At 43.4% G+C, this 27,456-nt stretch overlaps 1 protein-coding gene across 8 annotated transcripts in view; it reads left to right on the forward strand.

Annotated features, from left to right (window-relative positions):
- LOC126278139 (uncharacterized) overlaps positions 1–27,456 on the forward strand; it is a 219,808-nt gene that overhangs the window by 114,628 nt on the left and 77,724 nt on the right. The window contains exon 1 of one of the 8 annotated variants that reach the window (XR_007550665.1): positions 19,091–19,213. The exons of 6 other annotated variants lie outside the window; for them this stretch is intronic. The gene's annotated coding sequence lies outside the window, so the exon portion shown is untranslated. Of the gene's footprint in view, positions 1–19,090; positions 19,214–27,456 lie in introns of those variants that run through there. One more of the 8 variants, XM_049978050.1, reaches the window with a different exon arrangement.

The raw sequence follows: 27,456 nt of genomic DNA on the forward strand, positions 1-27,456 counted from the left end.
CTGACCTTGCTGCTGAATGTTTCCTCTCTTCTGGGATCTTGTCCACTACTCTTACCCTACTGGCGACATTCATCTCCCACCTTCGTGCTGACTATGCTCGACTTCTTATCTATCAGTGATCCAGCCACACATGATGACAGTCTACATCTACATTTATATAGGTACTCTGCAAATCACGTTCAAGTGCCTGGCAGAGGGTTCATCGAATCACCTTCACAATAATTCTCTATTATTCCAACCTCGTACAGCGTGCGGAAAAAACGGAACACCTGCATCTTTCGATGCGAGCTCTGACTTCCCGCATTATAATTACGGTGATCGCTTCTCCCTATGTAGGTCGGTGTCAACAAAATATTTTCGCATTCGGAGGAAAAAGTTGGTGACTGAAATTTGGTGAGAAGATTCCGCCGCAACGAAGAATGCCTTTGTTTTTTTTGATACCACCCCAAATCCTGTATAATTTCAGTGGCACTCTCCCCTGTTTCGCGATAATACAAAACGTACTGCCATTCTTTGAACTTTCTCGATGTTGCCCGTCAATCCTATCTACATCTACATCTACATGATTACTCTGCAATTCAGATTTAAGTGCTTGGCAGAGGGTTCATCGAACCACAATCATACTATCTCTCTACCATTCCACTCCCGAAGAGCGCGCGAGAAAAACGAACACCTAAACCTTTCTGTTCGAGCTCTGATTTCTCTTATTTTATTTTGATGATCATTCCTACCTATGTAGGTTGGGCTCAACAAAATATTTTCGCATTCGGAAGAGAAAGTTGGTGACTGAAATTTCGTAAATAGATCTCGCCGCGACGTAAAACGTCTTTGCTTTAATAACTTCCATCGCAACTCGCGTATCATATCTGCCACACTCTCTCCCCTGTTACGTGATAATACAAAACGAGGTGCCCTTTTTTGCACCCTTTCGATGTCCTCCGTCAATCCCACCTGGTAAGGATCCCACACCGCGCAGCAATATTCTAACAGAGGACGAACGAGTGTAGTAGATGACGGACGAGTGTAGTGTAAGCTGTCTCTTTAGTGGACTTGTTGCATCTTGTAAGTGTCCTGCCAATGAAACGCAACCTTTGGCTCGCCTTCCCCACAATATTATGTATGTGGTCTTTCCAACTGAAGCTGTTCGTAATTTTAACACCCAGGTACTTAGTTGAATTGACAGTCTTGAGAATTGTACTCTGTATCGAGTAATTTAATTTCAACGGATTTCTTTTGGAACTCATGTGGATCACCTCACACTTTTCGTTATTTAGCGTCAACTGACACCTTCCACACCATACGGTAATCTTTTCTAAATCGCTTTGCAACTGATACTGGTCTTCGGATGACCTTACTAGACGGTAAATTACAGCATCATCTGCGAACAACCCAAGAGAACTGCTCAGATTGTCACCCAGGCCATTTATATAGATCGGGAACAGCAGAGGTCCCAGGACGCTTCCCTGGGGAACACCTGATATCACTTCAGTTTTACTCGATGATTTGCCGTCTATTACTACGAACTGCGACCTTCCTGACAGGAAATCACGAATCCACTCGCACAGCTGAGACGATACCCCATAGGCCCGCAGCTTGAATAGAAGTCGCTTGTGAGGAACGGTGTCAAAAGCTTTCCGGAAATCTGGAAATACGGAATCAACTTGAGATCCCCTGTCGATGGAGGCCATTACTTCGTGCGAATAAAGAGCTACCTATCATCTGGTAAGTATCTTACACCGCGCAGCAATACTCTAAAAGAAGACGGACAAGCGTAGTGTAGGCAGTCTCTTTAGTAGATCGGTTACATTTTATAAGTGTCCTGTCAATAAAACGCAGTCAATAGTTACCCTTCCCCACAACATTTTTTGTGTGTCCCTGCCATTTTAAGTTGTTCGTAATTGTGATTCCTAGGTATTTAGTTGAATTCACGGACTTTAAATTTGACTGATTTTTCTTGTAATCAAAGTTTAAAGGATTCCTTTTAGCACTCATGTGGATGAACTCACAATTTTCATTATTTGGCGGCAATTTCCAATTTTCGCACCATACGAACATCCTTTCTAAAACTATTTACAATTTGATTTGATCTTCTGATGACTTCACTAGACGATAAACGGCGGCATCATCTGTAAACATCCTTAGAAGGTAGCTCAGATTCTCTCTTGAATCATTTATGTAGATAATGAACAGCAGAGAGCCTATATCACTACCTTGGGGAATGACAAAAACAACTTCTGGTTTACTCGCTGACTTACCGTGAGTTACTACGAACTGTGAACTCTATGACAGGAAATCACAAATCCAGTCCCATAACTGAGACGATATTCCATAAGGATGTAATTTCGTACAAGTCACTTGTGAGTTGCAGCGTCTGTAGAACATACAGGCCACTAAGAAGCCGCGCAGGCGCCACAATGGTACGGATGTAATTTTACTCAGTTTGAGCTAACCCGCTGCCACAAGGCTCAAGTGTCGTGATCAATAACGTGCGGATGTCAGAGGTCATCGCCTAGTTCGGGCTGTATCAGTGGATGAACGAGCCACAATGCAAAAGGTCGTTCTGCAGCTCACTGCTTCCCGACGACAATCAACGAACGCACACACCATTCAGAACGTTTCCGCCTTACAGAGCACAGATGCCTTTGAGCCACAAGAGTATCTCTAGCCACAGAGATTAACATGGATACAGGAACATAGGCATTGATTACTCGAAGTTTCGAAATAGCAATCTGCTAAGCTGCGTCGTCATACGTGTTTGTAAGAGTGCGTCTAAGAACAAACCGCGCAGTTGATTCCTCTGATCGCCGTAGTGAAATTCAGCCCAATTTTGGCATCCTTGTATAGCAAGTATTTACACAGTGTGAAGTTGACAACTGCTACGTCTGCCACCTACCATAACATGCAAAAGATACTAATATTTTGTACGAGGATGGGTTGATAAGTCTGATAAATTTCGAAGAAATAGTACGCGAGTTTATTGTACAGTGTGGGTAACCGTGATACTTGGCTTTGGTGAAACTTTATGTCTCATTATGCATAAATGAATAAAATGAATTACACGTAGTGTTCAGTGATTTTTATTTTTAAAAAAGTTATAAAGACTGAGTGGCGGAAGTGTGTAGGGTCTTCGTACCAGATAGTTTATTTGCAGACCAGATAGTTTATTTGCAGATAAGTTTAAAAGGGCTCATACGAGTAGTGCAGATGCGGTATGTTCGTGTACTCGATTGAGTCTTCTTTGAAAGATGTCTGATAAAATTCATAGTATCTTAACAGAAGACCGGCTCGTCAAGATTCGTAATGCTGTGATGAACGGATGCGTGGTATGTTGTATGGATCAATGTTTATGTGCAAGGTGATCGCATGATCGACCCCATTTCCGTCGAATCTACCATTACAACTCCGTAAACAAATCCGCTATCAAACCGGTGGATTGGGGAAAAACAGGTTTGTCGGTGGTGATATGCGGATATGTTTGGGACTCACAATATGCCACCATGACTAACTATATGGGAGAAGATGAAATAGAGGGGACAGTATCCTGTTAACAAATCATTTTTGAACCTTTTGCATAGCGAGCAGTAGCGACACGAGCAACGCGCCTGCACTCTACACTGAGGTAACAACAGTCATGGGATACCTCCTAATATCGTGTCGGACCTCCTGTTGCCTGGCACAGTGCACCAACCGGATGTCGCATGGACTCGACAAGTCATTGGAGTTCTCGGGCAGCAGTATGAACCCATGGTGCCTCTATAGTCATCCATAATTGCGAAAGTATTGTTGGTGCAGGATTTTGTGCACGAAGTGATCTCTCTATTATGTCTCATATCGGGCGATCTGGGTGGCGAGATTATTCGCTCGAATTGTTCAGAATGTTCTTCAGACCAATCGCGACCAGTTGTGGCCAGATGACATAGCGCATTGTCATCCACAAAAGTTCCCTCGTTGTTTGGGAACATGGAGTGTATGAATAGGTGCAAACGGTCTCCAAGAAGCCGAACATTACCATTTACAGTCAATGATCGATTAGTTCATGTAAACACAGCCCACATCATTATGGATCCATCACCAGCTTGCTCAGTGGCTTGTTGACAACTTCAGTGCGTGGCTTCGTGGGGTCTCACCACACTCGAACCCTACCATCAGCTCTTACCAACTGAAATGAGACTCATCTGATCAGGCGACGGTTTTCCGAACCCACGAGAGGCACTGCAGGCGATGTTGTGCTGTTAGCAGAGGTACTCGCATCGGCCGTTTGCCCATTAACGCCAGATTTCACCGCACTGTCGTAACGGATACGTTCTTCGTACGCCACAAATTGGTTTCTGCAGTTATTTCGCGCAGTGGTGCTTGTCTGTTAAGCACTGACAACTCTGTGCAAGTGCCGCTGCTCTCGGTCGTTAAGTGAAAGCTGCCGGCCTCTGTATAGTCCATGGTGAGCACTAATAACTGAATTTTGTTATTCTCAGCACACCTTGACTCTGTGGATCTCGGATTATTGATTCCCCAACATTTTCCAAAATGGTATGTCCCAAGCGTGTAGTTCCAACTACTACCCCGCATTCAAAATCTGTTAACTATCGTCGTACAGCCATAATCACGTTGGAAACCTTTTCACATGAATCACCTGAGTGCAGATGACAGCTGTGCGAATGCACTGCCCTTTCATAAGTTGTGTACGCGATGCTGCCGTCATCTGTATATGTGCATATCGCTATCTCATGACTTTCGTCATCTCAGTTTATAGGACTATGAGCTTCATCCCACGTTGTCTCCTGTGATGGCAAAAATGCTTGACCTGAGCTTCGAAATAGTTGCCCACATATGAATTTTCATGTCCCCTCACATCAAAAAATAATGTAAAAGGAAGAAATGTTATTCTGTTTAATAAGTGTTTGCAGTGAATAAGTGTTACGTACGAAACAAATTTCCTTTGTAAGGGAATGAAACGGCTAGATCTTTTTAACCAAATGCATCTAAAATATGTTTTTTCCATGTTAGGCAGCGGTAGCAGTGGCACAATTTTATCAGTAAAGTTTGTTGCAGTGAAAACTATTATAATAGCTATGTGACTCTATGATCTCGATCGTATAGTACAGGGTGAACACAAAGTCTTGCCCAGATTATAACAATTTATTACAGAATAACCGTATGACGTAATAAATTTGATGCCGTTACATAGGTTGGTGTTACTAGTTTTCTTTTAAGACCACTTACGTTAGTAAACCTTAACGTGTGCTCCCTTGTTAGCTCGGAGAATGTCGAGGCGGTATTCTAGTTCCCGCCAGGTGTTTCGTAACTTGTGTTCTGTCACAGTACCCACAGCAGCTTGTGTCCTGGCCTTCAGTTCGCCGATGTCAGCAAGTGGTATGAGGGAGACTCTGTCCTTGATATAGCCCCAGAAAAATAAGCCAAGGGGCGTAATGTCTGGAGGGGGGTAATATCCGGATCGGTCCAACACACTGGCCACCGCGCTCTCCAGACATTACACCCCTTGACTTTTTTCTGGGCTATATCAAGGACAGAGTCTTCGGCTCACCAGTTGCTGACGTCGACGAACTGAACTCTAGGATACAAGCTGCTGTGGGCACTGCGACAGAACACAAGTTACGAAACACCTGGCGGGAACTGGAATACCGCCTCGACATTCTCCGAGTTACCAAGGGAGCACACGTTGAGGTTTACTAACATAAGTGGTTGTAAAAGAAAAAAAAATAGTAGCACTAATCTATGTAACGGCATCAAATGTAACTTACTATGCCAAACGGTTATTCATTTATAAATTTTTATAGTAAGGGCAAGACTTTGTGTTCGCCCTGTATTTTCAGTAGCCCATGTGCGTTGTCATTGCCGAGCGCCATAATGCATGCGAGACTTCTACCACCCACGTTGAAAGGCTTTCCGACAACGCTGCGGAAGTTTGGCTGAGAAGTCCTTATCCCTTACATATCCCCCATACAGTCCCGATCACTTCCCACGCGATTTCCATATTTCTGGAGCCCTGAAAAAAGACATTCGTGCCCGTTGATGTGTTTCGGACGAAGAGGTGCACGTTTGGGTACAGTCATGGTTCCGCAGGCAATCACAACGTGTTTCCATCGACCGTCTCCTTTCACAGTGAGATTAATGCAGTAACAGTTATGGCGATTACTTTTGAATAATAAACAATTTTTTTTTTTACTTTTTCCATCTGCCTCGTTTTCCTTCGGCTGTCACTTATACACATGCCGTCCCAAACTAAGACCATTGCGCAACAACAGTGGCGCATTGTGGGAAGAGTGTACATATACTGATCAGCCAGAACATGAAGACCACCGACATATTATACAGGGTGATTCAAAAATGCATGTAAATATTTTAAGGGTGTATTTGTGAGGTAAATATAAGACAAAAATGTTCTATACAATTTTTGCTATACTTGGCTTATTACAGAGTTATGAACAAAACATGATAATACATTCAATACAACGTAAAGTATTTACTTCCCAGAGTTCACAGTTTAATTACAGTGCATTTGGACTAAAAACGCAAACTGGTAAATAAACGTGACGTAACAAACTGAAACAATTCCTCGCGAATACTGTATTACTTTAGTTCCTGTTGATTAAACTAAATCAATGCAAAATAACTAAGGAAAATACGTGAAGAATTTACAGACTGTACTGTACTGTATTTGCACAAATCTTAATGCAATGCATGTTCAAAATGCTGTCCCTGAACTTGCAGACAGACCCGTGCTCGTCGCCGCAATGATCTCTGCACATTACACAGTCCGTTCAACTCTCCACGAATAATTTCACAACCACCTTCAATTCTTTGTTGTAGCACTTCTCTGTTCGGTTCTGCTGAAGGATACACCAATGTCTTTAGTCGGCCCCATAAATAAAAGTCTAAAGGGTTCAGGTCAGGTGATCTGGCTGGCCAAGCAATTGGTCCTCCGCGACCTATCCATCGATGTGGATACGCATCATTGAGGTACGCCCTTACGTTGCGGCTGTAATGGGCAGGAGCACCATCGTGCATAAACCACAAGGTGGCTCGTGTTGCAAGAGGGACATCCTGTAACAATCCAGGCAATTCCCCCCCCCCCCAAAAAAAAATTCGCGGTAAGCGTGCCCAATCAGCCTTGGAGGTAGAACATGAGGTCCGAGTAAGTCATTCCCCATAATACCACACCAAATGTTTATGGAGAATTGATGTTGATATCCACGCACAATTCTCGCGCCAGGATTCTCGACAGCCCACTGGTGCATATTATGCGAATTGATTACACCCGCACGAGTAAACATGGCCTCATCTGTGAATAATATCCGCCGAATGAACATTGGATCATTCAAATGACGCTCTTGTAACCACTGGCAGAATTGCTGACGGCGAGGATAGTCTGCAGGTGTCAATTCGTGCACTTTGTGCAGGTGAAATGGATGCAACTGTTGTCTCCGAAGCAGCCGCCATACAGTAGATTGTGGAAGTTCTTACAGATGCACTAATTTGTCTCGTACTGATGGCTGGATCTTGGTCTACCAGGTCCAAAACATGTTCCTCGACGTTCACTGCATGCTCAAGTGGTCGACCTGAATGTGGCCCAGGACGAATGCCATACTCCCGCATACGTCTGTCCACAGATACAAACGTCTGATGACTTGGTAACCGTCGTCTTGGAAACAGCTCACTGTACCTTTGTCTTGCTGCAAGTGCGTTTCCATCTGCTGCACCATACACAAGGTGCATATCAGCATACTCACTGTTTGGGTACATCATGTGCACGAAACCTGTAGCCTTCCGACGATGAATGAACGACAGGAAGTACGTTTCCGTTACCAACAACATCAGCGCCATCTTCTGTACAGTAGGAGTAAACAGCAATTGCAAACACAAACAAACACTATTCATGCAGTTTCGAATCAACTGTTGGGAGATACGTATGTGCATTACGTACCAGAATATGGCATCCTGCTGCTTGCACTGACGTCGTTTTGATACGGACATGACTTTCGTATTTTAACGATAACTCTGGAATTAAACGTTTATGGAGAAACATTTATAGAACATTTTTGTCTTATATTTACCTCACAAATACACCCTTAAAATATTTACATGCATTTCTGAATCACCCTGTATATATCAACCCGTCTAAGCGATAGCTGGCGAGGAATGACTGATAGTCAGACACACGAACGGTGCAAGCAGTACCAGTGAGCGTGTTGTCCGTGCGTAGGATGGGGGAACCGCGCGATCAATCTGAGTTTGACTGAGGGCAGATTGTAACAGCATGGAGGCTTCGCAGGAGCATTTCGGAAACTGCATGACTTGTCAGATGTTCTAGGAGTGCTGTGGACTGAAGAGTGCTGTGGTGAGTATCTTTAACACGTGGCAAAACCAAGGTGAAACCACGTTCAGGAGTCGTGGGGTTGGGCGGCTACCCGTCATTACAGATGTTGGGCGTCGTAGGCTGCGAGGACTGGTAGAACAGAACAGGTGACGAACAGTGCTGGAACTAACGTAAGATTTTAATTTTAGGAAGAGTACAAATGTGTCTGAATAAGCAGTACATTGAACACTCCTAACGGGTGGACCTCCCCAGTCGACGAGCCAAGCATGTGCCAATGTTAACACCCGGCCATCTGCAACTACGACTGAAATGGGCACCTCACCATAAGTACTGGACGTTGGCTCAGTGGCAGAGCGTTGCTTGGTCTGATGAATCCCGATACTTTGATCATCATGCCGAAGGGAGGGCACGAATCCGTCATCTTCCAAGGTAACAGCTCCTTAACACCTATACTGTGGGACGGAAACAAGCAGGCGGCGGTTGCATTATGCTCTGGGGAACTTTCAAGTGGGCGTCAACTGGAGTTTGTGCAAGGCACCATGACGGCCAAGGATCATCGTACACTGCTTACACACCACGTACATTCCATCATGACAGTCAAGTTTCCCAACGGCAGTGGCATTTTTCAGCAATGTAATGCGCCATGTCAAAATGCCAGTAGTGTGATGGAGCGTTTCGAGGAACACACTGGCGAGTTGTAATTGATGTGCTGTTTACCCCCGCCCCCCTCCCGCCCCAACTTTCAGAACTGAAACCAACTGAACACATCTCGGATTAGACTGAACAAGGAGTCAGAGCTCATTGCTCCCCAGCCCGGAATTTAGGGGTATTACGTGACTTGTGTATGTACATGTGGTGCCAGCGAGCTACTGAAACCTCATTCCTTCCATGCCAAGACGTGTCGTCGCTGTTATTCATAAGAAAGGCTGTTGGGTAGGTAGTCATAATGTTCTGGCTGATCAGCGTATTACGGGTTTTCTGCAGACACCGTTCTGTTGTGATACGGATAACAGGTGCATCGCAGTGTGCGATTGAAATGGCACAGCAACTGGAAAACTACTCAGAATACAAAGTACGCGCTCCGGTAACATGGGCAAAACTCCTAAACTGCTCACAGATTCACTGTGAAATTCTGGCGGTGTATGGACCAAATCCAATGTTGCATCTAGTAGTGAAGCGGAGCGAACGATCTGACCAAGGCTGCATAGCCGTGAGTGATGCTGATCGCCGAGTCTATATCTTGTACCATTTCATTTCCGTGTTTTCGGCAAGATGAAAGAACATCCGGGGGAAAGTGGTTTTCCAACGACGAGGACGTTCACACAGCGGTTCTCGTCTAGCTCCGTGACCGGAGAGATCTCTGTTGTCTAGGAATTAAATGATTGGCAGCACTCTCCGACCGTTGTTCACAGTTAGGTGTATATGTTCAAAAATAGCGTCAAGTATCTGTGTTACTTTTAAGTGTAGTGCAGCTTAAAGCAAAAGTTACACTACTTGCCATTAAAATTGCTACACCACGAAGATAACGTGCTACAGACGCTAAATTTAACCGACAGGAAGAAGATGCTGTGATGTGCAAATGATTAGCTTTTCAGAGCATTCACACAAGGTTAGCGCCGGTGGCGATACCTACAACGTGCTGACATCAGGTAAGTTTCCAACCGATTTCTCATACACAAACAGCAGTTGGCCGGCGTTGCCTGGTGAAACGTTGTTGTGATGCCTCGTGTAAGGAGGAGAAATGCGTACCATCACGTTTCCGGCTTTGATAAAGGTTGGATTGTAGCCTATTGCGATTGCCGTTTATCGTATTGCGACATTGCTGCTCGCGTTGGTGGAAATCCAATGACTGTTAGCAGAATATGGAATCGGTGGGTTCAGGAGGGTAATACGGAACGCCGTGCGTGATCCCAACGGCCTCGTATCACTAGCAGTCGAGATGACAGGCATCATATCCGCATGGCTGTAACGGATCGTGCAGCCACGTCTCGATCCCTGAGCCAACAGATGGTGACGTTCGCAAGACAACAACCGTCTGCACGAACAGTACGACTACGTTTGCAGCAGCATGGATTATCAGCTCGGAGACCATGGCTGCGGTTACCCTTGACGCTGCATCACACACAGGAGCGCCTGCGATGGTGTATTCAATGACGAACCTGGGTGCACGAATGGCAAAACGTCATTTTTTCGGACGAATCCATGTTCTGTTTACAGCATCATGATGGTCGCATCCGTGTTTGGCAACATCGTGGTGAATGCACATTGGAGGCGTGTATTCGTCATCGCCATACTGGCGTATCACCCGGCCTGATGGTATGGGGTGCCACTGGTTACATGTCTCGGTCATTTCTTATTCGCATTGACGGCACTTTGGACAGTGGACGTTACATTTCAGATGTGTTACGACCCGTAGCTCTAACCTTCATTCGATCCCTGCGAAACCATTTCAGCAGGATAATGCACGACCGCATGTTGCAGGTCCTGTACGGGCCTTTTTGGATACAGAAAAAGTTCGACTGCTGCCCTGGCCAGCACATTCTACATATCTATCCCCAATTGAAAACGTCTGGTCAATGGCGGCCGAGCAACTGGCTCGTCACAATACGCCAGTCACTACTCTTGATGAAGTGTGGCATCGTGTTGAAGCTGCATGGGCAGCTGTACCTGTACACGCCATCCAAGGTCTGTTTGACTCAATGCCCAGACGTTTCAAGGCCGTTATTTCGGCCAGAGGTGGTTCTTCTGGGTACTGATTTCTCAGGATCTATACACCGAAATTGCGTATAAATGTAATCACATGTCAGTTCTAGTATAATATATTTGTCCAATGAATACCCGTTTATCATCTGCATTTCTTCTTGGTGTACCAGTTTTAATGGCCAGTAGTGTATTTGGCCTGTCACAATAAGGTGTAGTTTATTTATTGAAATCCATCGGTACTTACCGTGTTAAAAAGTCTCCGAACGACTCGAATTAAATTCTGCGTAAATTGCATGCAACTCACAAAACGTAACTCTCTTGCGGGTCCTCTAATGTCTTTCCGGTAAGGTGGTTTGACAATATAAAATCGCTACCAAAACCGTTCTGTGTCAAATTAATACCACGTTATTATAGATAACCGGCAGGCAGGCACTCCGTCTTCAGGCCGCAAGTGGCCATCGGGTCCATCCGACCGCCGTGTCATCCTGAGGATGCGGGTAGGGGAGGCATGTGGTCAGCACACCGCTCTCCCAGTCGTTATGATGGTTTTCTTTGACCGGAGCCGCTACTATTCCATCGAGGAGCTCTTAAATTTGCATCAGGAGGCATTACAGATAACAGCAAACATTTTATTAGAGATCCTGTTTGTAGACTTATATTTATTACAATAAACGACATTTCAATAATGTTACCACTCTCATTAGCTTTTGACACAACTAACATTCGTAACTCTGTGACAGAAATCATGTTGTAATCTTTAGCCAAAACTAAATTTTTGCCTGTAAGAGATTTTGCAAGAATATCTGGACTTCCAAAATTTTGTGATAACTCGACGTACTCCTTCTCTCTAAAAGGTTTTCCGACTACTTGTTACTCATTGATTGACTGGCAAATGGCATCGCATGAACTAGTCAATGAACTAAACAGTTAAAAAAAACGCCAATAACAGTTTCAAGCACTCTATGGATATCGCAGCGTCATAAGCACATCACCAGTCAATTTGCCTGTATTGTGGTGGCACTTGGATGGCATGAAGTACAGTTCGACAGTCACTTATCACTCTTGTAATCCAGCACAAAGTAACGTTAAAAGTTTAAGGGGTTCGTAGGCAGGTTGTTGTACACATGTTGGAACTGAAAATGACAAGCCGAAGTGTTGCTTTCTCGATTTAGATTCAAACCTAATGCCCATGGTCAATGCTACCAAGCACAACTTTGGTGTGTGACCGAGACTTGAACACAGGACCTATCGCCGTTGGTGACTCGGCGTGAAGAGACGTGAAGTACCTAGTCTCTGGCCACTATAAGTTAACTAGTCTCATTTTGTAACCATATGTCGGTAATTTTTCCGTGCATCTTGGATTCCTATCCAGCAACTGGTGTTCCTGTTAACGAGCCACGAAAGATGTTAAACATGGGTTCATTTGGAAGTAACAAAGGGTGCTCATGTTTAAACTTGAAACGATGTGAAGCAAGTAGTTGTACTGGACGGGGATTCAAAATGAGCACCTTGTCAACTAAGTATAGTCAGATGTTAAACTATCGAATTTTCACAAACAGTGAAATATTTCAACTCAGAATAACGAGAAGACTTTTTTATTGTTATTTATTTATTTATTTTACTGTGATTCAAAGCCAGCACCCAGTACCATTGTTTTCTAGCACGAGTAGACGTGAAATATAAGTTTCCTTCACCAGTAGCAAGATACGCGCATGTTTGACCTAAAAATAACTTTTCTAAAAGTTTTTACTGACTGTAAGTCGAGCCCTGCACATATCGTCGTTGTTGGTTGCACCGAGAAGTTAACTACAAACTTCTTTTTTATCACTGTCTGGGAGTCACAAAACCTTGAATAATGTGACGAGAAATTATGTACGGCTGAGAGGCAATACCAACTTTTTTGACAACCCGTGAAGACGTCGAAATCAGAATTACTTTTCACTAATAGTTAGATGTATGCAAGCAATAGCTTGAAATGACATGACGGAAACTTTAGTGCCGTGTCCGGATTCGAACCCAGACACACGCCTTTTCAGGAGACATTGAGGAGTTTTAATATATGGTCAAACAACGAAGTGATGGAACTTTATTGTTCCAAAGGGGTCAAATCAAACGAAAAGGAAGATCCGCGTTCTAATCCCAATCTACCAATAATAGTTAACATATCGAGTTAAAATAACGTAAGAAATAAGTGGCCTGTGGCATCATACAGGGACTGGTTTATTAAACCAAATAAAGTTTCTAGTGTAAAAAAGCTTACTGGTTTCATTTTCGCCTTCGTCGTGGGCAACAATTAACAAAGTCAGTATCTGTCAGAACAGAAAAGGAAGCAGCTTCCACAGACTCCATATTTGAACTTTATATAACGAAATAAGTTTTGCTTCTCGATCCTGATATCAATTCATCCACACTACATTGGGATAAGATAGGAAAAAATGGACATTTTTTACTATTACTAGACATATCTGATACGTCTCTTTGCTCATCGATATTCAGGTACTTTTTTTGTAATTTCGTATGACTTTCCTGACACCAAAATGTCACCTTCATATGAGGAGACGAATGTCGTGAATTTCATCTGTCGAAGAATCACGTAAAATAGCATCGAAGACTGCAAAATGGTTCAAATGGCTTTGAGCACTATGGGACTTAACATATTAGGTCATCAGTCCCCTAGAACTTAGAACTACTTAAACCTAACTAACCTAAGGACATCACACACATCCATACCCGAGGCAGGATTCGTACCTGCGACCGTAGCGGTCGCGCGGTTCTAGACTGAAGCGCCTAGAACTGCTTGGCCACGATTGCCGGCGGAAGACTGCAGTCGTTACCCCACTCTTTTGAGCATTATTTCAATACAGCTCAGCTCACTAGTGCCGCTCCTTGACGGCGTTCTGCATGAACTCTTGGCAGATGTGAGATGTGCTACCGTATGTGCTCCGAAACAAGCGGTTCCAGCACGATGGCGCACCATCTCAGTCTTCGGCAAGGATTGGATAGACCGTGGTGGTCCGATTGCTAAGCCTGCACGTTCCGATCTGAACCCGCAAGACTCCTACGTGTGGGATCACATGAAATCCTTGATCAACGAGACACTTGTAGCCTCCTAGTATGACCTATTGGCGCGGGCGACGGCTAACGCTGATGTTGGGGCACGAGCTATGCGTGAGCCTGTGTCCCGGAACGTTGTACTGTGGTACCGAATCTCACATCTAGCCCTACTTTAATACGACCCCGGACGACAAGCAACACGAGTCAGAGAGCAATGTGTGTTGTATTTAGCGTGTACAGGAAATACGGTACGTTTCCGAACGTGGGTTCTTATGCTAAACTTAACCGTTATGGTCCCTATAGTAAGTCCTCAAAGCCAGTAAAGGGAATTTATTTATACCCTGTATAATCGAGACTGCGAGAGAGTGAGGCGCCGTTGGGTTTGCGTTTTTCAGGTCTTCAGAACGAGCAGTTTGAAATAACGAAGTCGATTCCTTTATCTCTCTGAATAATATTACTTTGATAGGAGCTATAAGTCGATTATCGAGCACTTTCTTGCAATTCAAAGGAACAAGTAGTTACAAGGTAACAGCTCCACAAAGGGCGGTCCCGCCGTCAGGAGAAAAGCTCCCCCAAACGCCTGTCTTACTGTACCAAATGGAAGCAAGCACGTAACTCAGGTACGGCTGGCTTTAAACCAATCAGTCTGCTGTTGTAGCGATCAGACAACTTGCTCGCGAAGCTATTCAGACTTAAATATATATAGAACAGTCGTAAAAATGGATATAGCTTTATTTTAGTACAGGACCGTACCGGAGGGCGCTAATAGGAAAGGTCTATCAGTTTAGGCAAACGTCTCGGCACCTCACCTCAAAGATGTACGTGTCGGGGAGCCAGCGGAGTGGTACAGCCCTAACGATACTACAGATTAAACAGAGGGGTGGAGGCCAGAGAGAGAGAGAGAGAGAGAGAGAGAAAGTAGCGGTGCGCTTCTAATGCTGAATGGTATCCTGATAGCGCGAAGCTCTCACGATCTGTCCTTGCAAACATTATCCATGGATTGGAAGTGTGTAGGATACATAAGCCAACGGAAAAGAATGTCACTGCAGAAAAATGCGATTACCATTTTAGGAGCGGTAACACACAATCTACACCTCAATGCGAGCCAGTCTGGACGTAAGAGTGGGATCAACCAAGAGAGTGTTCTCAACATCGGATCTCATTCTTTCCACATTTTCCTCCACCAACAGCTTTATGGACACGACTCACGAAATCTGTTACAGTCCTCAGAAATAAGTCTGTGGAAACTACAAAGTGACGCCACGTTTCTGTGCAAGAGCTTGTTTACGAATAAATCAACGTTCACAAACCGTTCGTAAATTCATCTTCCTATATGCACTGCCGGTCAGTTGAAAAGCCACTTTGGTTGAAAGACGCGAATGTGTGGTGCGGGCTTTTTAGCACTCGAATTATTTGTTCCTGTTTCATGGATGAGGTCCTAAATAGCAAGAAGTATCTACAATTTATAACAGATACGCTGCTGCAGTTATTGGATGACATCCCACTGGACATACGGCAATCCATGTTTTACTAACATAACGGATGTTCCACACATTCCGCGCAGACAATTACAGACCTTTTTAACAAGAAATTTGAATATCGTTAAATCGGTCGTTGGAGAACACAATATTTAATACCTTTGGAATTTGCGTGGATAAACTTAAAATAAGTTGTCTGCAAGGAAACCCCCACGACTCTAGAATACATGAAATGTCGTACACCAAGCATCTACGCTAAGCCCAGATCAGATTCTACATGCAGTGTTACCTGTAAGGAATGGCTTTACAGTAGTATCAGTGCTCAAGGTCAACATTTTGTGCACCTGGTGTGTGACAATAATAATAATAAATACACGAACCATACTTGAGTTACATGTTTGCTCACATTTGCTACAGTAGGGCAGTGGTTTCGCAGCGTTGATGTCGTGTTCCTATTTGATCCAGTTGCATACATGTTATGTCATTGAAGTCCAATTCGAAGGCTCTTTCCAGTGCTACAGGAAAAGTGTATAGTTCCATTGAAAAATAAATAGATGTCATAATTTGGCAGCTGTAAATGTTAAAATTTACTTGAAAATTCGCCACTCTGACCGCTATAATTTAACGAAACTCGCATTTCGTTATATTTAGTCGTTCAGAGCACTTTTTTTTTTGGGGGGGGGGGGGGCTTATTAAAACAGTCAGTGGCCCAGAAAGAAGTTCCATTTGCAGCAACAAAAATTTTTGATCATTTGCGCAATAACATAAAATGTCTGAGACATTATTTTAGAGGTCGGGAAATCACAACCAAAATTCCACATGGTGAATAAAATCTTCCGCACTGGCTGTTAAAATCCTTGTATTGAGAAGTCATTACCAGGTTCGCATCAGTAGAAATGCATCTTCAGGTGATAGATTTAAAAAAATGATTGTGCGGAAAATTGGTTGCATAGAGCCAAGACGTATCGTTCATCATCTAGATAAAACCGGTAGCACGTTTAAAGCGGCTGTCGGCAATTAAACTGATTGGGATCGCGCGACACGTAATATCGACACGTCAGTACAGTTTACACTGCGGCCGTGCACACCTCTATGCTGTCTGCAGCATGATGCCGCGCGAGCACAGTCAGTTTAATCATAGACAATCACTTTTAGCGTGCTATTGGTTTTATCCGGATGATGAACGGTTGGACCTGACTGTAAGCAATCACTTTTCCACGCCAAGATTTTTTAAAATGTTATCACCTGAAGGTGCGAAACGGTTAGTGCGGAAGATTTTATTCGCCAAATGTCTAACAAGGGGACCCTCCATACTGTAAATCATGGATTTTGATGCTCTTCAGTTATGTTACCCTGAGTACCTGGCTATCCGGTTTTTAAGCGACGGGCCTCGGTTTTTGAGAAAATCGATTTTGAAGTTCATTGCGTGCTTTGTATATCCGTAACAGTATACATTCCGAGCAAGGCTGGCGTCAAATCGAAAGACTTGCACCCGGCGAATGGCCTACCTGACGCGAGGCCCTCGTCCCACGACATTTTATGTTAGCGTAACGCAGTTGTATAGGTTCAAGGCTACCGCGCTGGAGGTATCGTGTTCGAATCCTGCTAGTGTACTTTTTTTTAATGGACTGTATTTTTCATTTTTATTTCAAAGAATATCAACAAACAGTGTAAGGTATGCAAAATTATAAACATATATTCAGTTATTAATTTTTCTGTCATACAATATTACAAAATCTTATTTTTCATCGTCCATATTGTTTGATGTGCCAGAACAATATTGTGGGTGATACTTATCATAGGAAGAACTGAAGCACAAATTTTCGCGACACCACGCGCATTTTTTGAAAGCAACCGTCTTGCAGGCGCACGGTTTCTTCATGAGCGATACCGGAAAACACAATTCTTTTGAATTCAAAAAGATTTCTCTTTCATCCGCTAATTTCGATGCAAACCATGCGTATTTAATTTTATCGAATATTCCCTAGAAGCGATCTCTCTGTTGTCAATTCGGGAGTATTCTGAATAATTTTCGTGAAGATTTTCTCCTGTCGGTAAAAATAAACATCGCAGGACTAGCAATAAGGAGTGCACTTTGGTGGGACCACTTTTAGGGTGCAGGTGCTCGCTTTCCTTTCATTAGTAAATGGATGATCGTATAAAGTTGAATCAGTTTGCCATCCGCACGTATAGATAATGTACAACAATTTTTTCTGTCCGTAAGTAGGGAAGAATTACAGAACGCAAAAATTCTTTGTACACCAGTTTCGCGAACTTCCCGGATTTCGTGTAGGAGACTATTATATTTCTGAATTTCCCAGTTAATTCGTCTACTCGTTTTTTAACGTTAGGACCAAATTTTCCGGACGTTTCTTGCATTCATAATAAATCATGGGAGCAGGATTAGAACACGGCACCTCCAGCGCGGTAGCCGTGAAACTTTACCGCTGCGCTACGCTGACTTGCTCGGAATATATGTAATGATACCGGTGTACAAAGCGCGCAATGAACTTCAAAATCGATTTTCTCAAAAACCAAGGCCTGTCGCTAAAAAACCGGATAGCAAGGTACTCAGGGTAAGTGCCTCTATAACATATTTGAAGCGCATCAAAATCCGTGGTTTACAGTGTGGAGGGTCCCCTTGTAAGAGGTGGCAAAGCAAGTTTTAAATGTAACTTAAAATCGTGAAATGAAGAACAAACCATCTTCAGTCACAAGTTGCGTTTATTTACTACACTATGCATTTCGAGCCCTGGAGGCTCATCTTCAGGTGCTTTTTAGTGATTTACATCAGATTTTTTAGTTGTTTGCAGTTTAACATTGTATGATGCAAACAACTAAAAAAACTTATGTAAATCACTAAAAAGCACCTGAAAATAAGTCTACAGGGCTCGAAATGCATAGTATAGTAAATAAACGCAACTTGTGACTGAAGGCGGTTAGTTCTTCATTTTACGAAAGAAAAACAGTCGCGGACGAAACACTGAAAAACAATGGATAAAATTAAGTAACTTAAAATGTTTCTCCTTGACAACTGCTTCTGTTACATTGATGTATTTCTACATAAAAACTAGTTGTCAATTTTATAAGAATGATTTTTAAGTGTGTTGCATGAGTAGAACTAAAAAATGTGTTCATTAATGTGAACACTAGTCATATCTACATATCCTGTAAACTCTCTCGTTCCGTATAATTTCGATGAAAGAATCGTTCAAATGATTTATGGTGCATGCAACTAACTATCGTGAAGACAACTTTGATTTTATACAAAGCGAGGCTTTTTCCAATGCAAACGTATTGTGCGAATATTTCGGTTTTTCATCTTCCATCTTTTCAGAGGAAAAGCGGTTTACAGGTACCTAAAATTAAAAATAAATTCGGTAATAGACTTCACATGCGCACGAGCCAGATGACCTTCAACGTAACCCTGGAGACATTGTGTAACATTTCGTCATTCAAGGCTGCAGAGAGAATAGCATTTCCTCGCTCTCACCGCATCCGTCTTGCTGTCCGTTTGTAGGCGAAGACGGCTCGTAGAATCCAGCCAGCTCTTTCAGTACGGATATAGCTGAGCGTCCGAGCTGGGGTCAGCGGCGATCACCTCTCCATTCCGCAGCTGAGCGGCGTTGCTTTCTGGTTACGAGTAAGTGAAGGAGACAAGTCACTGGACTTCGCGCACTGTCGCAAACTAAATGTTCGTTATTTTGCAGCCTGTAGTCCAGTAAGCCTTAAGGTGTCCTCACATCTGTCGGCAAGTGCATGAATCCTCAAGAACTGAAATCTGTGTCTCGCATAACATGTGCTTTGGTCGTGAACAGTTGTCTAACTTTACATTAATGGAGATTTTCGTCGCAGTTTCAGACTGTGAGCTTCTCTTGAACAACGTTTTTGAGCCTCTATAGTTCGATTATGACTGGACTTGTGGTATTATGAATAGAGAGGGCACTGTACTTTGATGAAACACAACAGTCACTTTACATCTTTGTGAACGATGTAGGTGACATGACCAGGAAACGAAACGTGCATTTTACATTTGTGTCTATGCTTGTGGAGTACGTGGCAAAGGATTCTTTGTAGAATAGCATTATGCAACAAATTTCCTTCGTTCTTTACTCGAATCGAGCGTGCGGAAAAAATGATGTATTATATGCTTATTGGCGAACTGTTATCTAAGTGGGTTTCTTTTGAAATTATTTGTAGGAGGTTGAAAATTATCTGTACTGCCTCAAAAAGGCGTTCGTAGAATTTTCTGAGCAGCTTTTCGCGAAATATTAACTGTATTTTTCGAGTATCTGCCAGTTCTGATTTTTCTGCGCTATTGTTACACTTTCCAACCGAGTTTAACCAGCCAGTGACCTTTCGCGCTGGTCTGCTTTGTATACGATCGATAGACCCGTGTCATTTGAGCAGTATTTGAGTATAGGCTGAAAAACTCTCGTGCAAGCTGCAGATGTCTGGTATCCGCCCAATAAATCACAGCTTGAGGTCTGATATACCTACAGTTAAGCACATTTGGTCCTTACACTACATTGCACCATAAATTGTAGCTACTAGGAATTTATATGATTCGTCTGACTCCAGATGTCACTTCTCGATCCTGCAATCAAAAGACTGTAATTTTATGTTTCGCTACTTGCTGAACTTAACGTATACAGTCTGTTAAGTAAGCTCGTTGTCTGGTTCACCTACTGCATATACAAATAAAAGAAAAATGCACTCTCAGCGTCGATAATTGCTTTGTATCTCCGAGGCATGCTTGAACCCGAGTTTTCCACGTACTCACTTGGAAGAGACCTCCAGATGTATTGAATTTGCGGTGACATCTGTTTCAAACTAAAGATCTTTTTTTCCTTGCAAACTTCTTCTTGAGGTAAGACCATACATTTTCAGTAGGATCAGCGCTGAGTAACTGTGAGAGCCAATCAGTACCTGCGCATCTTTCTCTTTTTTTCCACGCGCTGCAAAGCCTGCTGGGTGCTTCGAATTATTGTCCTCCAGCTGTATCTAGTCTTCAGTCCTGCCAATGTACTAACGTTTGGCAGTTGGCATCAAACATATTTGATGAACACGACGCTTAATCTGCACTCATGTCTCTTCTTGTGTATCTCAGTCGAGGAAACAAAGTAAACTAATGCTTCATGGATGCTGCAAGATGTACAAAGTTTTGGGTTGCGAAATAATTAAGGCGATATCTTTTACAATCTGTGTGTAACGCCGACCGCACTCTGACTTAGCCGACTGTATCTACTTAAGGGCTCAATGCCATGCTTTGTAATGGGATACTGATAGAGTTTAATCTGATTACACTGAGGCTGCAACTTACCGTAAGCATTATGATTACCCGTTACACGACCGCTCAATTGCTTAGGATCTCCATCCTATCAGCTCCAGAGTAAGTCACGTGGCACGAGATTGGTGCGTTAGCGAATTAAGAACATTTAAAAAACTACAAAAGTAGCTGATGTAATTCTGAAGTAACAGGCTGTATCAGGAAGGAAGAAGGCGAATGACGGTAAGTCAAGTACCTGAACATTAAAATAATAATATTTTTTTCGCCTTAAAAGGCCGTCTCTAACAGCCGTAAGTCAAAACTGGTAACACATTATTATCGTAAACTTTGCGTTTCAGGCGCTTCAGTAGCTTAGTTCTGAGAACTATTGAGGTTATCACTAGCACACTAACTCGTTTATATGTTCTTGGGTGCTCTGTCGTTGTGTATGAAAACTTACCAACTGGTACTCCGATGCCATTGTTAATGCTTTTCAGTGTGTTCACTGCATAATTTTCTAACCTGCATTCAAACATTCCGTTGGTTGTTGAGGTTAATGTGCACCTAATACAACTAATACTATATGCGAAGTACGTAATATTAACAAGAACGGTCGTGGGGCTATTCCTATATCTCTTTCTGCGACGGACGAGTCCATGATAATGTGCTACGTTCCACCAGTCAAGAAATCGTCAGACCTTTGTCAAACCACGCCAGATTCTCGTTAGAATTCTTGATAGTTATTTAAAAAACACACAGAGAAGCCAGATAACGTAAGCCTGGTCAGAAAAGCTAGGCCTTCGATTAGCTTCGCAGCGCATCTTCCCGTCTAGGAGAGGGCCAACAAGAAAGTAGTCAGACTTAAGACGATACTGTGGAAAAGCGCCGGCCGTGAGGTTCTAGGCGCTGCAGTCTGGAACCGAGTGACCGCTACGGTCGCAGGTTCAATTCCTGCCTCGGGCATGGATGTGTGTGATGTCCTTAGGTTAATTAGGTTTAATTAGTTCTAAGTTCTAGGTGACTGATGACCTCAGAAATTACGTCGGATAGTGCTCAGAGCCATTTGAACCATTTTTTTGGAAAAGCGTTTTGGTAAATCCCACGTAAATTTTCTTCAACTGTGATCCCAATAGAAACTCAGAGATGGAAAGGAAGTCGTTGGTTCAAGTGGTTCAAATGGCTCTGAGCACTATGGGACTTAACTACTGAGGTCATCAGTCCCCCTAGAACTTAGAACTACTTAAACCTAACTAACCTAAGGACATCACACACATCCATGCCCGAGGCAGGATTCGAACCTGCGACCGTAGCGGTCACGCGGTTCCAAACTGAAGCGCTTAGAACCGCACGGCCAAACCGGCCGGCGGAAGTCGTTGCCTGCCTATCAACAGTCTCGCTAAACAGTTCATCCCTGTGTAGTACTCTCTTAAGCTGATATATTAATAGAACCAGATGCTTGCACCTGTAACTAAAATGTACTCTTAAGGCCCTCTGTGCTCATTAAAGCACAAACGCTCTTAGGTTGTAAGTAGTCGTTGACCAAGTCCTGTTAACAGCGCTCTAAAACATAATTTTGCTGACGTTTGTAAGTAAGGAGATTCTTGTATGCTGTGCTGTATGTCCAGAGGAACAGCCGGGCGTGGTGGCCGAGCGGTTCTAGGCGCTACAGTCTGGAACCGAGCGACCGCTACGGTTGCAGGTTCCAATCCTGCCTAGGGCACGGATGTGTGTGATGTCCTTAGGTTAGTTAGGGTTAAGTAGTTCTAAGTTCTAGGGGACAGATGACCTCAGAAGTTAAGTGCCATTGTGCTCAGAGCCATTTGAACCATTTTTGAACCAGAGGAACAAAATAAAGGAGCTGCCACTGAAAACTGATTCCCAGTACTCTACAGATTAATGGACATCTTGCTTCAAATAACTAAATAGACATTGTAATTCATTAAGTTGCTTTCTGGGAGACTTTTTTTTTCTTAATTTATCATGCTGCTCCTTGTGGGACTGGGCCGTCTGATGGAGACGGAAGTCTTTCCAGCCATTCGTGGTGTTATGTTTTTGGAGCACAGTTAATTTTACAAAATTTCTTGTTTATTTCATAATTTCTTTTCTTCTTTGAAGTACCTTTGAGAATAGTTCACAGGCCCTTGCCTTGCAGATGATTTCTTTTGTTTTCGTGTACTTGTGACCCTGGCTTTCTTGTAACTGAAGAACAGCAAAACGGACCACCAAAAGATATTGTAACGAAATTTTACTCACAGACAACTACTTTTGGTAAAGTGTCCATCTTCAGGTCACAGATTGACACTACATCAAGTGTAAAGTTCGTTCTTTGTCGTCAAATACATATCTGCTTTCAGTTGCAGCATCTGCCATACACCCGTGTGTCTGTTGTCTTTTCATCACTTTCCAAATGCAAAAATCGACAGTCCATTGCAGAGCTAAGCGTGCTGCCTGGCCAAAGTCATGTCATACAGGTGGGGATTGATGAAAAATGCGTAAGATAATAGACACTTGTACGTGACAGATACTGAAGCTAAAAGCAGTTAAATATGTGAAGCCAAAAAGCGTTCTCACTTCGCTTGATCGAAACGAGCTCTGTTTGAATAAGTGTTCATTGACACAGCTTTTGCCGGCCGATGTGGCCGAACGGTTCTAGGCGCTTCAGTCTGGAACCGTGCGACCGCTACGGTCGCAGGTTCGAATCCTGCCTCGGGGATGGATGTGTGTGACGTCTTTAGGTTAGTTAGGTTTAAGTAGTTCTAAGTTCTGGGGCACTGATGACCTCAGATGTTAAGTACCATAGTGCTCAGAGCCATTTGAACACAGCTTTTAGTGCTTCCGCCATGTCGCTCTGTAAGTACACGACCCGATTAAAACAATCGGGACACCTGTTCGTGGACATTAAGGGTTAAGTCTTTATGAAGCCTGGAATACTGCTGGGGCACTTTCAGTGAGGTGTGTGAATGTCTGTGGCAGCCCATTCTTGATCAAGTGCCGAAACTGGGGACGATAGTGATGTCGGACCCTGAGGTCTGGAGCTAAATCGACGTTCTGATTTCTTCCAAAGGTGTCACATTGGGTTGAGGTCGGGACTCTTGAGCTGGCCAGTCCATTGCAGGAATGTTATTGTCCGAAAACTATTGCCTCAAAGGTGCTGGATTACGAGATTGCGCATTCTCATACTGTTACAATCAGTCTTAGTCTCCGAACTGTTAATCTGCTGTACGCAGTGCACAGTGGTGTGAAATGTGTTGATATCCATCAGCATGTAGCTTTTTCTTAAGCGCTATAAGGAAGCACATCCCCATACCGTACACCGCCTCCTCTGTACTTCGCTGTTGGCACTACACGTGATGGGAAGTAACGTTTTTCAGCTTCACCAAACCCAAACCCTTCCGTCGGATTGCCACATGGTAGTGCGTGATTCATCACTACAAAACATTGTCCAGTGGCTTTGCCCTTTACACCATATCAGCGTCGCTTAGTATTACAGACTACAGATACGCGTGGCGTATGAGGAGCTAGTTGATCATTGTACCTCATTACATGGTACAATGTCAGTGTGCTAGCTGGACAGCTGACAGCACTTTGAACTGTGCTTGTTCCTTCGCTTTTCCATTTCACTGTGATATCGCCAACAATTGACTTTGGCGTCTTTAAAAGTATTTAAATGTCCCTGATCGATTTGTTACTGATGTGGTATCCAATGACTGGCCCACGTTCGAAATTACTGAGCTCATCCGATCGTTCATTCTGCTGTTGCTGCTCCTCTACTGATAACACAGTACTCCCTGCTTCCTTTTGTACTGGGGGCTTGGGGGGCGTGGGGTCCATTTCTCATGACTATTCGTCAATTCCGCATTACATAGTGATGTCCGGTTACTTTTGATCAAATAGTATACAGTGAAGATGCGCAACAAGGTCTAAAAATATTTCTTGTTAATCGATGCAGCGCTGAGTGGCCGCGCGGTTTAAGGCGCCATGTCACGGATTGCGCGGCCACTCCCGCCGGAGGTTCGACTCCTCCCTCGGGCGTCTGTCTGTGTGTGTGTGTGTGTGTGTGTGTGTGTGTGTGTGTGTGTGTGTGTGTGTGTGTTTTGTTGTTGTTCGATTAAGTTATAGTTTACCTTAGTTTAATAGTGTATAAGTCTAGGGACGGATGAACTCAGCAGTTTGGTCCCTTAGGAATTAACACACATCTGAACATCTGTTAATCGATGTTCTGATACTTGTTTTCTCTCTTGTGATCTGTCACAAGGACGCATCACATCATTTATTAGCAGTTATTGTAAGAAATTTCCGATCCTTCTGTTCTTAGTGGCATCGTCGCCTGAGCACTTCTAATGACGAAAGTGCTTAACAGACGACGGAAATTACAAAGCCCTAGTAGACAACAGAACCATTATTTTCAAGGAGACCAAAATAATGTAATTAGCTTTTGTTAATTGCTAGTTTCGGAACCACCCGTGGTGTAAGAAGCAAACAGTCATTATGCCAACTCGGCTGCACAGTATCACCTACACTGTGTTTATTTTACTTCGTCGTTAGTCATTTCAATCATTATGCCTACCTAGATAGAAATCACCGCCACACACTATGCAGCAATAACGCACAAGCAGAAATATTATGCATTGAGGTGAAGAATGCTATCCCTGCAAAGTGTGTGACGTTGGTTTGTATCCGGGTAGATCTTGAAAACGCTTATGGCCGAAACTACTTGTTGTGTAAATTTAATAATGACATCCGAGGTGGGAGAACGGTTGTGTCTTCCTCACAGTGTAATTAACTCCCGCCTTGACTCAGCGTCACGCGCTAGATTTCTGCTGTCAAGCGCACTTTTGTACTCTGCTGTGTCAGATGCGTTGGGCCATCCAACTCACAATAACTTTGTTGTCACCAAGCGATCCGTTTGCTACTCCGCGCACCATATTGCAACAGTTCGTTGTAGAACGCCTTACTCCTTCTTCTACTCCCGCTTTCTCTCAACGACTAACGAACAGCTGAAGTAACACCTTCAGGCTTTTATGTATCGTATGCTACCACGGATTATCTTTTAGGAGCACTGCTGCCAGCTACCATTACTCCTGGACTGTAATCATTTATCATGATAGTAGAGCAAATATTGGTACAGCACTATAAACTGCCGAACATCAAGCATATCTTTATAGTTTAATTTTACACAGCTATCATGGTACAGACGGGGAAAATATTTTCAACGTACTTTTCGGACACTCGCGGTATTTGTTAACCCTCGCTGCAGTGACACGTGTGTAAGGAATTGTATCTGCATTTGTGAGGACATGTGCTTGTTGCACAATCGGCGATCCTCCCTTGTGTTGGTCAGACGTCTAGTACACCTGCCCCCAAGTACCCATGCAGTCCAATGTCAAGCCGCTGCCATAGCCGAAAGCCCCACCATTCTTCCAAGCGGTCAAATGGAGACCTCCGATGAGGCCCCTTTCGAACTCAGCGCTGATAACTTTGTCTCACACGGGTATGCAGCGTCTGTACATCTACATCTACATGGATACTCTGCACATCACATTTAAGTGCCTGGCAGAGGGTCATCACCACCTTCACAATAATTATCTATTAGTTCACTTTCGAACAGCGCGCGGAAAAGACGAGCACCTATATCTTTCGGTGCAAGCTCTGATTTCCCCAACTAAGTCGGCGTCAACAAAATATTTTCGCATTCGGAGGAGAAAGTTGATAATTGAAATTTCGTGAGAAGATTCCGCCGCTACGAAAAACTCCTTTGTTTTAATGATGTCCACCCCCAAATCCTGTATCATTTCAGTGACACTCTCTCCCCTATTTCACGATAATACAAAACATGTTGCTCTGCTTTGAACTTTCTCGATGTACTCCGTCAATCCTGTCTAAGGATCACAGACCACGTAGCAGAATTCTGAAAGAGGAAGGACAAGCCTAGTGTAGGCAGTCTCTTTAGTAGACATGCTACATTTTCTAAGTGTCCCTCCAATAAAACGTAGTCTTTGGTTAGCCTTCCCCACAACATTTTCTGTGTGTTCCTTCCAATTTAAGATGTTCGTAATGGCAATTCCTACGTATTTAGTTTAATTTACGGCCTTTAGATTTGAATGATTTATCGTGTAATCGAAGTTTAACGATTCGTTTTAGCACTCATATGGATGACCTTACTATTTTCATTATTTAGCATCAGTTGCCAATTTTTGCACCATACAGATGTCTTTATAAATTGTTTTCAGTTTGTTTTGTTCTTCTAATGGCTTTATTAGTCGATAAACGACAGCATCATCCGCAAACAACCTAAGACTGCTGCCCAGATTGTCTCCTGAATGGTTTATATAGATGAGGAACGGCAAAGGGCCTATAACACTACCTTGGGGAACCCCAGAAATCAATTCTGTTTTACTCGATGACTTTCCGTTGGTTACTACGAACTGTGACCTCTCTGACAGGAAATTACGAATGCAGTCACGTAACTGAGTCGATATTCCATAAGCATGCAATATCACTACAAGCCGCTTATGTGGTACAGTTTACTTTCTTTATTTTCGCAAAGTTATGATCTGTCAGTTCGTTCATTGACGTCTCTGTTCACGGTAATAAGTTTAGTGTCTGTGTTTTGCGAC

Source organism: Schistocerca gregaria, chromosome 1, assembly GCF_023897955.1.
Source record: "Schistocerca gregaria isolate iqSchGreg1 chromosome 1, iqSchGreg1.2, whole genome shotgun sequence".
In the NCBI taxonomy this organism is placed as follows: domain Eukaryota; kingdom Metazoa; phylum Arthropoda; class Insecta; order Orthoptera; family Acrididae; genus Schistocerca; species Schistocerca gregaria.